Genomic DNA, 8,657 nt, shown 5'->3' with positions numbered 1-8,657 from the left:
TCAAGCTGACTCTTAAAACTGACCAACGTAGGGAAATTCACCACTTCCCCTGAGAGATTGTTCCAATGTCTGATTGATCTCATGGTAAAAAAATTTCTTCTGGAGTTCAACTGGAATCTCTCAAGAAGCAACTTGTGTCCAATACCCCTCATCTTTTCCATGTGACTCCTTGTGAAAAGGGAGTCTCCATCTTCTTGGTAGCCACCCTTTATATACTGGTATATGGAAATAAGGTCCCCCGTAAGCCTTCTCTTCCCAAGCTGAACAGGTCCAGTTTTCTCAGCCTTTCTTCGTATGGCAGGTCTTCCAGTCCTCTGATCATCCTCATTACTCTTCTCTGGACCCTTTCCAACCTTTCCACATCTTTTTTGTATAGTGGGGACCAAAATCGGACACAGTACTCAAGGCACGGTCTGACCAGCACCGAGTACAGAGGTATAGTGACTTCTTTGTCTCTGCTGGTGACGCCCTTTTTAATGCAACTCAGCATCATGTTTGCTTTCTTTACAGCTGCAGCACACTGTTTGCTCATGTTGATCTTGTCATCCACCCAGACCCCCCAGGTACCTTTCCACAGGGCTGCTCTCTAGCCAGGTGGAACCCAGTCTTGGCTGCATTCTTGAATTATGAATCCCAGATGCAAGACCTTGCATTTGTCCATGTTGAACTTCATACAGTTCCTGGTAGCCCACTTGTCCAGTCGGCCCACGTCTTCCTGGAGAGTGGCTCTCCCTTCTGGAGTGTCAACTACTCCACTCATTTTGGTGTCATCAGCAAACTTCATCAGGGAGCTCTTGATCCCAACATCCAGATCACTAATGAAGACATTAAATAGCATTGGGCCCAATATCGATCCCTGAGGGACCCCACTTGTGACTGGTTGACAGTTAGAAAATAAACTATTTACTGCTATCCTCTGGGTATGGCCCATCAGCCAGTGCCCCACCTACTGCACAGACCTCTTATCTACATTGTAGTTTGTCAGTTTTTCAAGGAGAAGGCTGTGGGGGCCCATGTTGAAAACCTTGGAAAAGTCCGAGTAGAAAACATCCACCACTCACCCTGCATCAACCAAACGGGTCACTCTGTCATAGACAGCAATCAGATTTGTTAAACATGATCTGCACCTGGTGAATCCACATTGGCTTTTCCCAATCACATGTCTCAGTTTACTGGTGATATTACTCAGGACAATTTGCTCCATAATCTTCCCAGGGATTGACGTGAGGCTAACGGGCCTATAAATACCTGGGTCCTCCTTGGAAATCTTCTTGTATATAGGGGTGACATTAGCCTTATTCCAGTCTTTGGGCACATCTCCTGATCTCCATGACTTTTCGAAGAGTGGCCTCACAATGACATCAGCCAGCTGTCTTAGCAGCCTCGAGTGGATGGCATCTGGGCCCATTGATCTCTATGGGTCAAGTTCCTGTAACAGTTGACACACCAGCTCTTCTTTCACTTACAGCAGGTCTGTATCTGCTTCAATATGGAGAGTTGTTTCTATGGCCTGGGACCCGGCAGCTCTGGTAAAGACAGAGATGAGGAAGGTGTTGAGGACCTCTGCCTTTTCAGAGTTGTTGGTGACTAGTTCACCTCTACTGTTAAATAGTGGGCCAATATTCTCCTTCTGTTTCTGCTTGCTGTTAATATATCTGAAGAATCCTTTCTTGAAGTTTCTGAAATCTCTGGCCAATTTCAGTTCAAGCTGAGCTATTGCTTTCCTAACTGCAACCCTGTATGCCCTGGCAACACCTTTGTAATCCTCAACAGATGTTCCACTTTCCCATCTCTTGTACATTTCCCTTTTCATTCTGAGCAGGCCCAAAAGCTTGCAGTTAAGCCTAGGGGGTCTCTTGCTCTGCCTGCTTCCCTCGCCTATAGAGGGGATGAACTGGTTTTGTGCATCTAGGAGAGTGTTCTTGAAAAGCTCCCAGCTCTCACTAGCTCCTTTATCCTCCATGGAAGCTCCCCACGGAACCCCTTCCAACTGAGCCCTAAGCAAGCTGAAGTTTGCTTTCCTAAAATCTAAAAACTTTGTCTTGGAACTAACCTTCGGCATGCTCAGCAGTGTCCCAGACTCCATGATGTTGTGATCACTGCAGTCAGGACTGTCCCTAACTGAGATATTACAGAGCATGTTTTCTTGTTTAGTGAGCAGCACGTCCAGCAGTGCCCCATTCCTGGTTGGCACATCTACCATTTGTAGGTGGAAGGAGTCCTCTAAGCATTCCAGGAACTTGAGGCATGACTGGAGAACTGCTGTGTTGTTTTTCCAGCAGAAATCTGGGTAGTTAAAGTTTCCCATAAGAACCAGGCTTTGTTGACCTGAAGCCCGCTTAATTGACCCAATTACCACTTCATTGGTCTCATTGTCTTGGTTTGGGGGACAGTGACAGATGCCTACTGTAAGGTCTCCCTTGGAGATGACCTCTCTGATTTTGACCCAGATGCATTCAATGGCGCTTCCACAGTTATCATGGTTGACTTCTATACATTCAAAGTTCTCCTTAACATAGAGTGCAACTCCTTCTCCTCTTCTACCCTGCCTGTCTTTACAGAGTAGCCTATAGTCATCAATCCCAATCCCCCAGTCATTGGAGTTGTCCCACTATGTTTTGGTTATTCCTATGCTATCATGACTTTCTGACTGGGCTTGGAACTTCAGTTCCTCCTGTATGTTTCCAAGACTGCATGCATTAGTATACATATACTTTAAGTGGCTGGACATTGGATTCTCATTTAGGGAGACAGCTGAGGCACATTTAACACTACGCTGGTGTATTGGGTTTTCTGTGAGGGGTTTTTGGTTGTGCTTTTGGTAACAGGGGAAGGGCTATGGAGATGGCCCTTTAAGAAGCTACCTGAAAAGCTCCCCCTTTGCCTTTGTCAGACTCACCTCTGACCAGGCCCAAGCCAATCAGTGCCCCTGCAAATTCATGTATTTAAGGGGGGTGCAGGACATGTCTCTCTCTCTCTCTCTCTGGCACTGGCCCTGACCAACGTGGCCCCAGGTGAGGGTGGAGTGGCCCCGGCCTTGCCCAGCTGAGCTTGGCCGGCCCCAACCAAAACTTAAGCTTAAGCCCTGATGTAGCTTCATCCCGAAAATAAAAGAGAGAGAAAGCCGGGATCTCCATAACCATCAGAAGAGACCTGCAGTGGAGAAAGGAGTGGGGCCTGAGGAGAACAACTTTGAAGAACATCAAGGTCGGTCTGAAGGAAAGAAAAGAGAGGGAGGAGGACGCAGAAGCCAGGTTTCCCCTTTGCAACCTGTGGCGAGAGCCGGGTCGACTGGTCACGTGTGAGGGAACTGTGGCCATGGGCAGACCCAGATTGGAGTTTTGTGGACTTGAGCTGAAGCAGTTTTTGTGTGTGAGGGAAACTGCAGCTGTGGGCAGACCCATATAGTATTTTTGAGGACTTTTTTCTTCACTTATGGAAAGGGGGCCACGTGGAAGCAGAGAGAGAGACACTGGACTGAGTTGTTTTTTTTCCTACTCCTGAGAAAGCACGTGATGTGGTGGGAAAACCGACTGCAAACCCCCATTCCCATCCCCCTGTGCCTCAAGGCAAAGGGGGAGGGGGAACGTGAAGGAACCGGGAACAAAAGCTGAGCCCAGGAAGAAGGGAGGGGTGGGGGGAAGGTGTTTTGATTTTAAGATCTGGTTGTGTCTCCCATTGTTCTACTCTGATGTTGGTAACAAAATTAAAATTGTTTTGTTTTTTTATTTGTTATGATGAGTCTGTCTTTTGCCTGTGACCAGTGTAAGTGTTGAGAAGCCCTCGCAGACCTTATTTTGACTAGCCCTTTTTTGGGGCATTGTGGTGCTCAGTTATGCACTGGACCTAAACCACGACAGCTGGTTGGCCTGATTTATTCCCCTATTGTATGTAATGCCGATGGTGGCATGAAAAATGCCATTTTGGATCCTTCTCCATGAGTCCTTCAGTTTAAAGCCTGCCTCACCAGTTGGCCAGTCTGCTGCCAAAGATTCTCTTGCCTCTTTCTACTCCTCAGCTCATCTCTAATGAGCCTGGTATTACTCCCTCCCCGCTTCAAACTTATTAAGTATGACAGTCCTTAGCGCTTCCTTTATTAAGTTTTCATTTTAACTCTCTTTCACTGTATTTTTCCTTCACAAATTGTAATTCTCAGCTGTTTCTACCACTTTTTTTGCCCTTGTTACATCTCTTTCCAAGTTTTATTGCTTACTGTCTTCACCTGTTATTCGTCAGTGTGAGAACAGCCAATGCAGCTTAAAATGTTCTGAATAGAGAACTTAATCTATTAAATTAAGTTTCAATATTCTGAGAAAAGCATTAATCTAGTAGATAAACGTTATCCTTCCCACCACCTCACTTTACAATGGTTAAGGTCCACAATTTAGATGGTGTGAAATATGTACAAGTGAGTATGACTACATTGCTTTAATTAAAAATATTTTTTTATTATTAAATTATTTGTACCATAGCATCTCTCACAGACAGTAATCAGGATAGGTAGTCCTAGTCCCACTGTGCAGTAAGAGATCTCATTCTACAGAGCTACAAATGAAAGAACTTCCTTTCCAGATGTGTAAGGAACAGGAAAAGTGTACGTTTTTAAAAATCTGTCACAGTAGATTGCTGAGTATAAGCTACACTATTTGAGGAAGTTCTATAAAGTTAGGTACAGTTTCTGAGATGCTGTAGTAAGAATCCTCTAGCCTTTCAAAAATATTTATACACTTGCTTAAATTTGCTGTCATTAAATCAACAATTCTCTAATATAATAATAAATAATAACTATAAAAAACAACAGTCTTATAAGACCCTTATAGTATAATATATAACCATCACTTGCTTTGTGAGGTCATGAAGTAATGAAGCATTTTTCAGATATTGAGTTGACTGGAAACAACCTCTGTTCAAATTACTCTTGGCTGCCAGGACACTAATTGTCTGTCTTCTTTAAAATTTCCTCAGATTTAATCTGAGATGTCATAAATTAAATCAAGGAACTGGCCTCATTTTTCTAAGGGTGAAATGTCTTCTGATTCATTGCCTATTCTATAACAGATAAATGGAAGTTCACAGCATGGATAAAAGGAGTACTGGGGCCACAAAATTGAATGATTTGATTTACAGAGAAATTAATGTGTACATAGCAAAAACCTGAATGAGCCACTTGAAGTCAAAAGCAAGAAGGGAATAACAGTTTTTACATCCTGTAGTTTAGATAGGATCAAAGTAAATGACACTATCAGCCTTGCTATCCTGCTCTTCTTGTTATATACAAATGCAGAAACATAGAATCAGAGAATTTATTAGGTTGGAAGGGACCATTAATTTACATACAAGAAAGAATGTTACTTGTTTTGACTTCTAAAAACAAAATGTTTTTAAGTTTTATTTCATTCAACTAATTTATGTAATACTTGAAACCTTTGATCTCATAATGCTGGAGTTCCACAAAATACATAATTTTATTTAAACTCATCCTAACAGAAACATTCATCAAACCATGACTTCCAGCATCAAGAATTTAAGGCACTGAATAGCTTCTATTAGTCCTCATTTGTTTTTATTATACACATTATCCAGAAACTCTGCCTTATTCTGGATTTATTAGAGTTTAGTTTCCCAAATTCCTGTATGAAAAGAACTATTTTTGTCTTTGATTTCCTGTGTAATATTTAAAAGAAACCTAGCAAAAAGATTAGCCTCAAACACAGCTTCACAACACCACTTAGCATATACTTAGTTTCAAGCAAATGTTTGTTATTCTGCAGTAAATGGGACTCAACACATTCTTAAATTAGCAGTCATTTAAATTCTCACCTGAGCTAGAATCAATGGTAAAAAACCCAATATAAAAGGCATAATCAAAAATGCACAATAAAGAAAAACTGATAGCTAATTCTGGATCATGTGGCATAATTAACTGAAGAAACTGCATGTTTTTATCTTTCAGAAGTCATCATGATCTTTTAATATACATACTTTAAATAAAGGTTGCAATAATAGCTAGAGAAAGATGAAAGAGAAAATTTCAGTGCTCAAAAAGGAGACAAGTGCTCAAAGAGATACACTGTGTGAAGCATTCTTTGTGAGTAGGTTCGCAAGATGCCCTAAAACATGCTATATTAAAATAATTTTTGTGTCCTAGCCCTTAAGGTCAATCTCTGCCATAATACAATTTAGGGATCCAATACTACTTGCTCCTAGATCTGCTGTCTTCTCCTGGCTTAACATAAAAGTCTGATAATTTTTCAATACTGTCATGAAATAAGTTCTGGGTTGTAAGAGGAAAGAGGACTTGTAGACAAGATCAGTGTGTTCCTTGCTGGCTGAAGGAAGTGTATCTCACTTCTGTCAGATTTTGCAAGTGAGGTCCCCACAACACAAATTGCCCTGATGAGGTGTTGCAGTGTTATATCCAAGACAGCACTCAATCCTGGGCATGATGACTCAGTTGATTGCCCTTTCACCCTGCTCTCTTCATTATCCTGTAATCTCTTGTACAACTATGATTCTGATATTCCTGCTAGTAGATCACATTTCATTTGGGGTTCTCATTCAGCTATTCAGGGAGGACCAAATAAATTTAAAAGAAGATAAATCAAACATACCTGCAACAGTGAAGGAACTGAACAATGTGACATAATAATCTTTAAAGCTTAAGTTTTTTTGATTTAAGTAAAACTTAAGAGTCTAAAGAAGATAAGGTAAAGTGCACAAATTAACAAAGGAATTCTGTGATTAAGTTGCACGCATATTCAGATGGGTTGTTTCTGGGCTTTTACTAAGAACAAAAAACTAACAAGTTCCTACAGTTAAAGACAAAATTATAAAAATGTTTTCATGAGTACCCATATGTGCTACTATTCCTAAGAACCTAACAAGTCACAGCAAAATAGCAAAGTGACAGACAATAACTGCTTCTGGACTCATTCGTCTTTTCAAGTACTTTGCACAGAGGTGCTATACACAGATGGAGAGGCTAGCCCAGGATTAGGGAGTCTCCATATCAGAAGTGAAGTAATTTCTCTTTATGCTCCTTCACAAAAAACATGCATAAAGATGCATGAGTTTTCCTATGCTTGCTCAATGATGATCCCTTTCCAGGCTCTCCACTTATTTTTATAAACTGTCAGAAAATTAATCATTTCCCACCCAAGAAGAGTTTTCTTTGTTTCCCACCAGCCCACCCCATGCCTTCACTTTTGTCTTCTCTGCTTTCTTCTTTCGTTGCTCTCCCTTTTGTTTTCTCTTTCCTTTTATAAATTTTCAAAGGCCTCCCTCCCATTGTCCCTTACTCATACTCTGCTCTGCTGAAAAATACCTGCAGCAGTAAGCCTTTTTTGAAGTGAGTGACAAGAGATGCTGACTCAGTGCAGAAAAGACGTGATACAATGAGAGCAGTGGGTGGATTTACAGCCTATGTCAAAATATGGGCTGACCTTAAATTTATTGTAATTTTGATTAAATGACTGGGCTTGATTCTTTGTATGAGGTGAAGCCAAGTTCAGCATAAAGTTTTTGCTAATTTTTTGAGAATTTTTACCTATATACAGTTCTACATTTTTTGAATACAATTCTCATTAAATATTCCCTGTCATGAAGTTGAAGGTAGCTACATACTATGAGGACTGGCTTCTCAAAATGAAAATATTTGAAAGACTCCTGAGCATATATGGATTTCTTACCATTTTCCAGGAGAGGCCAATAATAGCCTAGCTCTAATCTTGCTGAATATGGAATGTCCACTTTGAATAAAAAATGCCCTAAATGAAAAAAGCCTCTAAATAATAAAGAGTTGTTTGTTTGTGATTTATTTTATTTGAATATGCTATTTGAAATCACATTGCAACACAAACTGCATGTGAACACACCAATGTTCCTCCACAGAGTAGAGTCACAGACAACATCTTTTCCTGGTCGATGTACTCTCTTACTGCTATGCACATTGTTACATCCCATTAGCTGTCATTGCAAGCTACATTTGGACTCTCATGGCCCTCAGCAGCCACTTCTTCTTTTTTGAAATGGTTCATGGGAAAAGCAGTGAAGGACAAGAGGAAGATCTTTCTCTTAATCTCCAACCTCTGTACATATATGCTAACAAATTGGAAAGAATTAAAGGAAAAAAAACTCATCACATTTCTAGCCTCAGAATTCAACTTTATGGAATATTTACACAGAAAGAGTACCTATGGAGAATATTTTTACCTCAGTTTGAGATTTCTTGAAGTGTGAATATATACACTTCATATAGGCCCTGAATATATACAAAAAATTTTCAGGCATAAAAGTCTTAAGTTAATGTAAATGCCAAGTTCTGACCTAGGCCCTTCTTCCATTGTGCTAAAACTAAGAAAAGCCACAAAGAAATGTATCACAGGCTCAGTTTTGGGGCCAGTCCTGTTTAACATCTCCATCAACTATTTGGATGAGGAGATTGAGTGCTCCCTCAGCAAGTTTGCAGATGACACTAAATTGGGTTGGAGAGTTGATCTGCCTGAGGGTAGGAAGGCTCTGCAGAGGGACATGGATAGGCTGAATCAATGGGCTAAGGCCAACTGTATGAGCTTCAACAAGGCCAAGTGCCAGGTCCTGCATTTTGATCACAAGAACCCCATGCAGTCCTACAGGCCTGGGGACGAGTGGCTGGAAAG

General features: G+C 41.0%; 1 pseudogene; it reads right to left on the bottom strand.

Annotated features, from left to right (window-relative positions):
- Positions 1–418: 418 nt before the first annotated feature.
- LOC104537103 lies at positions 419–2,611 on the bottom strand (annotated as a pseudogene).
- Between the last annotated feature and the right edge of the window lie 6,046 nt (positions 2,612–8,657).

Source organism: Mesitornis unicolor, unplaced genomic scaffold, assembly GCF_000695765.1.
Source record: "Mesitornis unicolor isolate BGI_N332 unplaced genomic scaffold, ASM69576v1 scaffold3122, whole genome shotgun sequence".
NCBI lineage: Eukaryota > Metazoa > Chordata > Aves > Mesitornithiformes > Mesitornithidae > Mesitornis > Mesitornis unicolor.
Note: the sequence above shows the minus strand (reverse complement) of the source record. Positions and strands in the feature narration are given on the sequence as shown.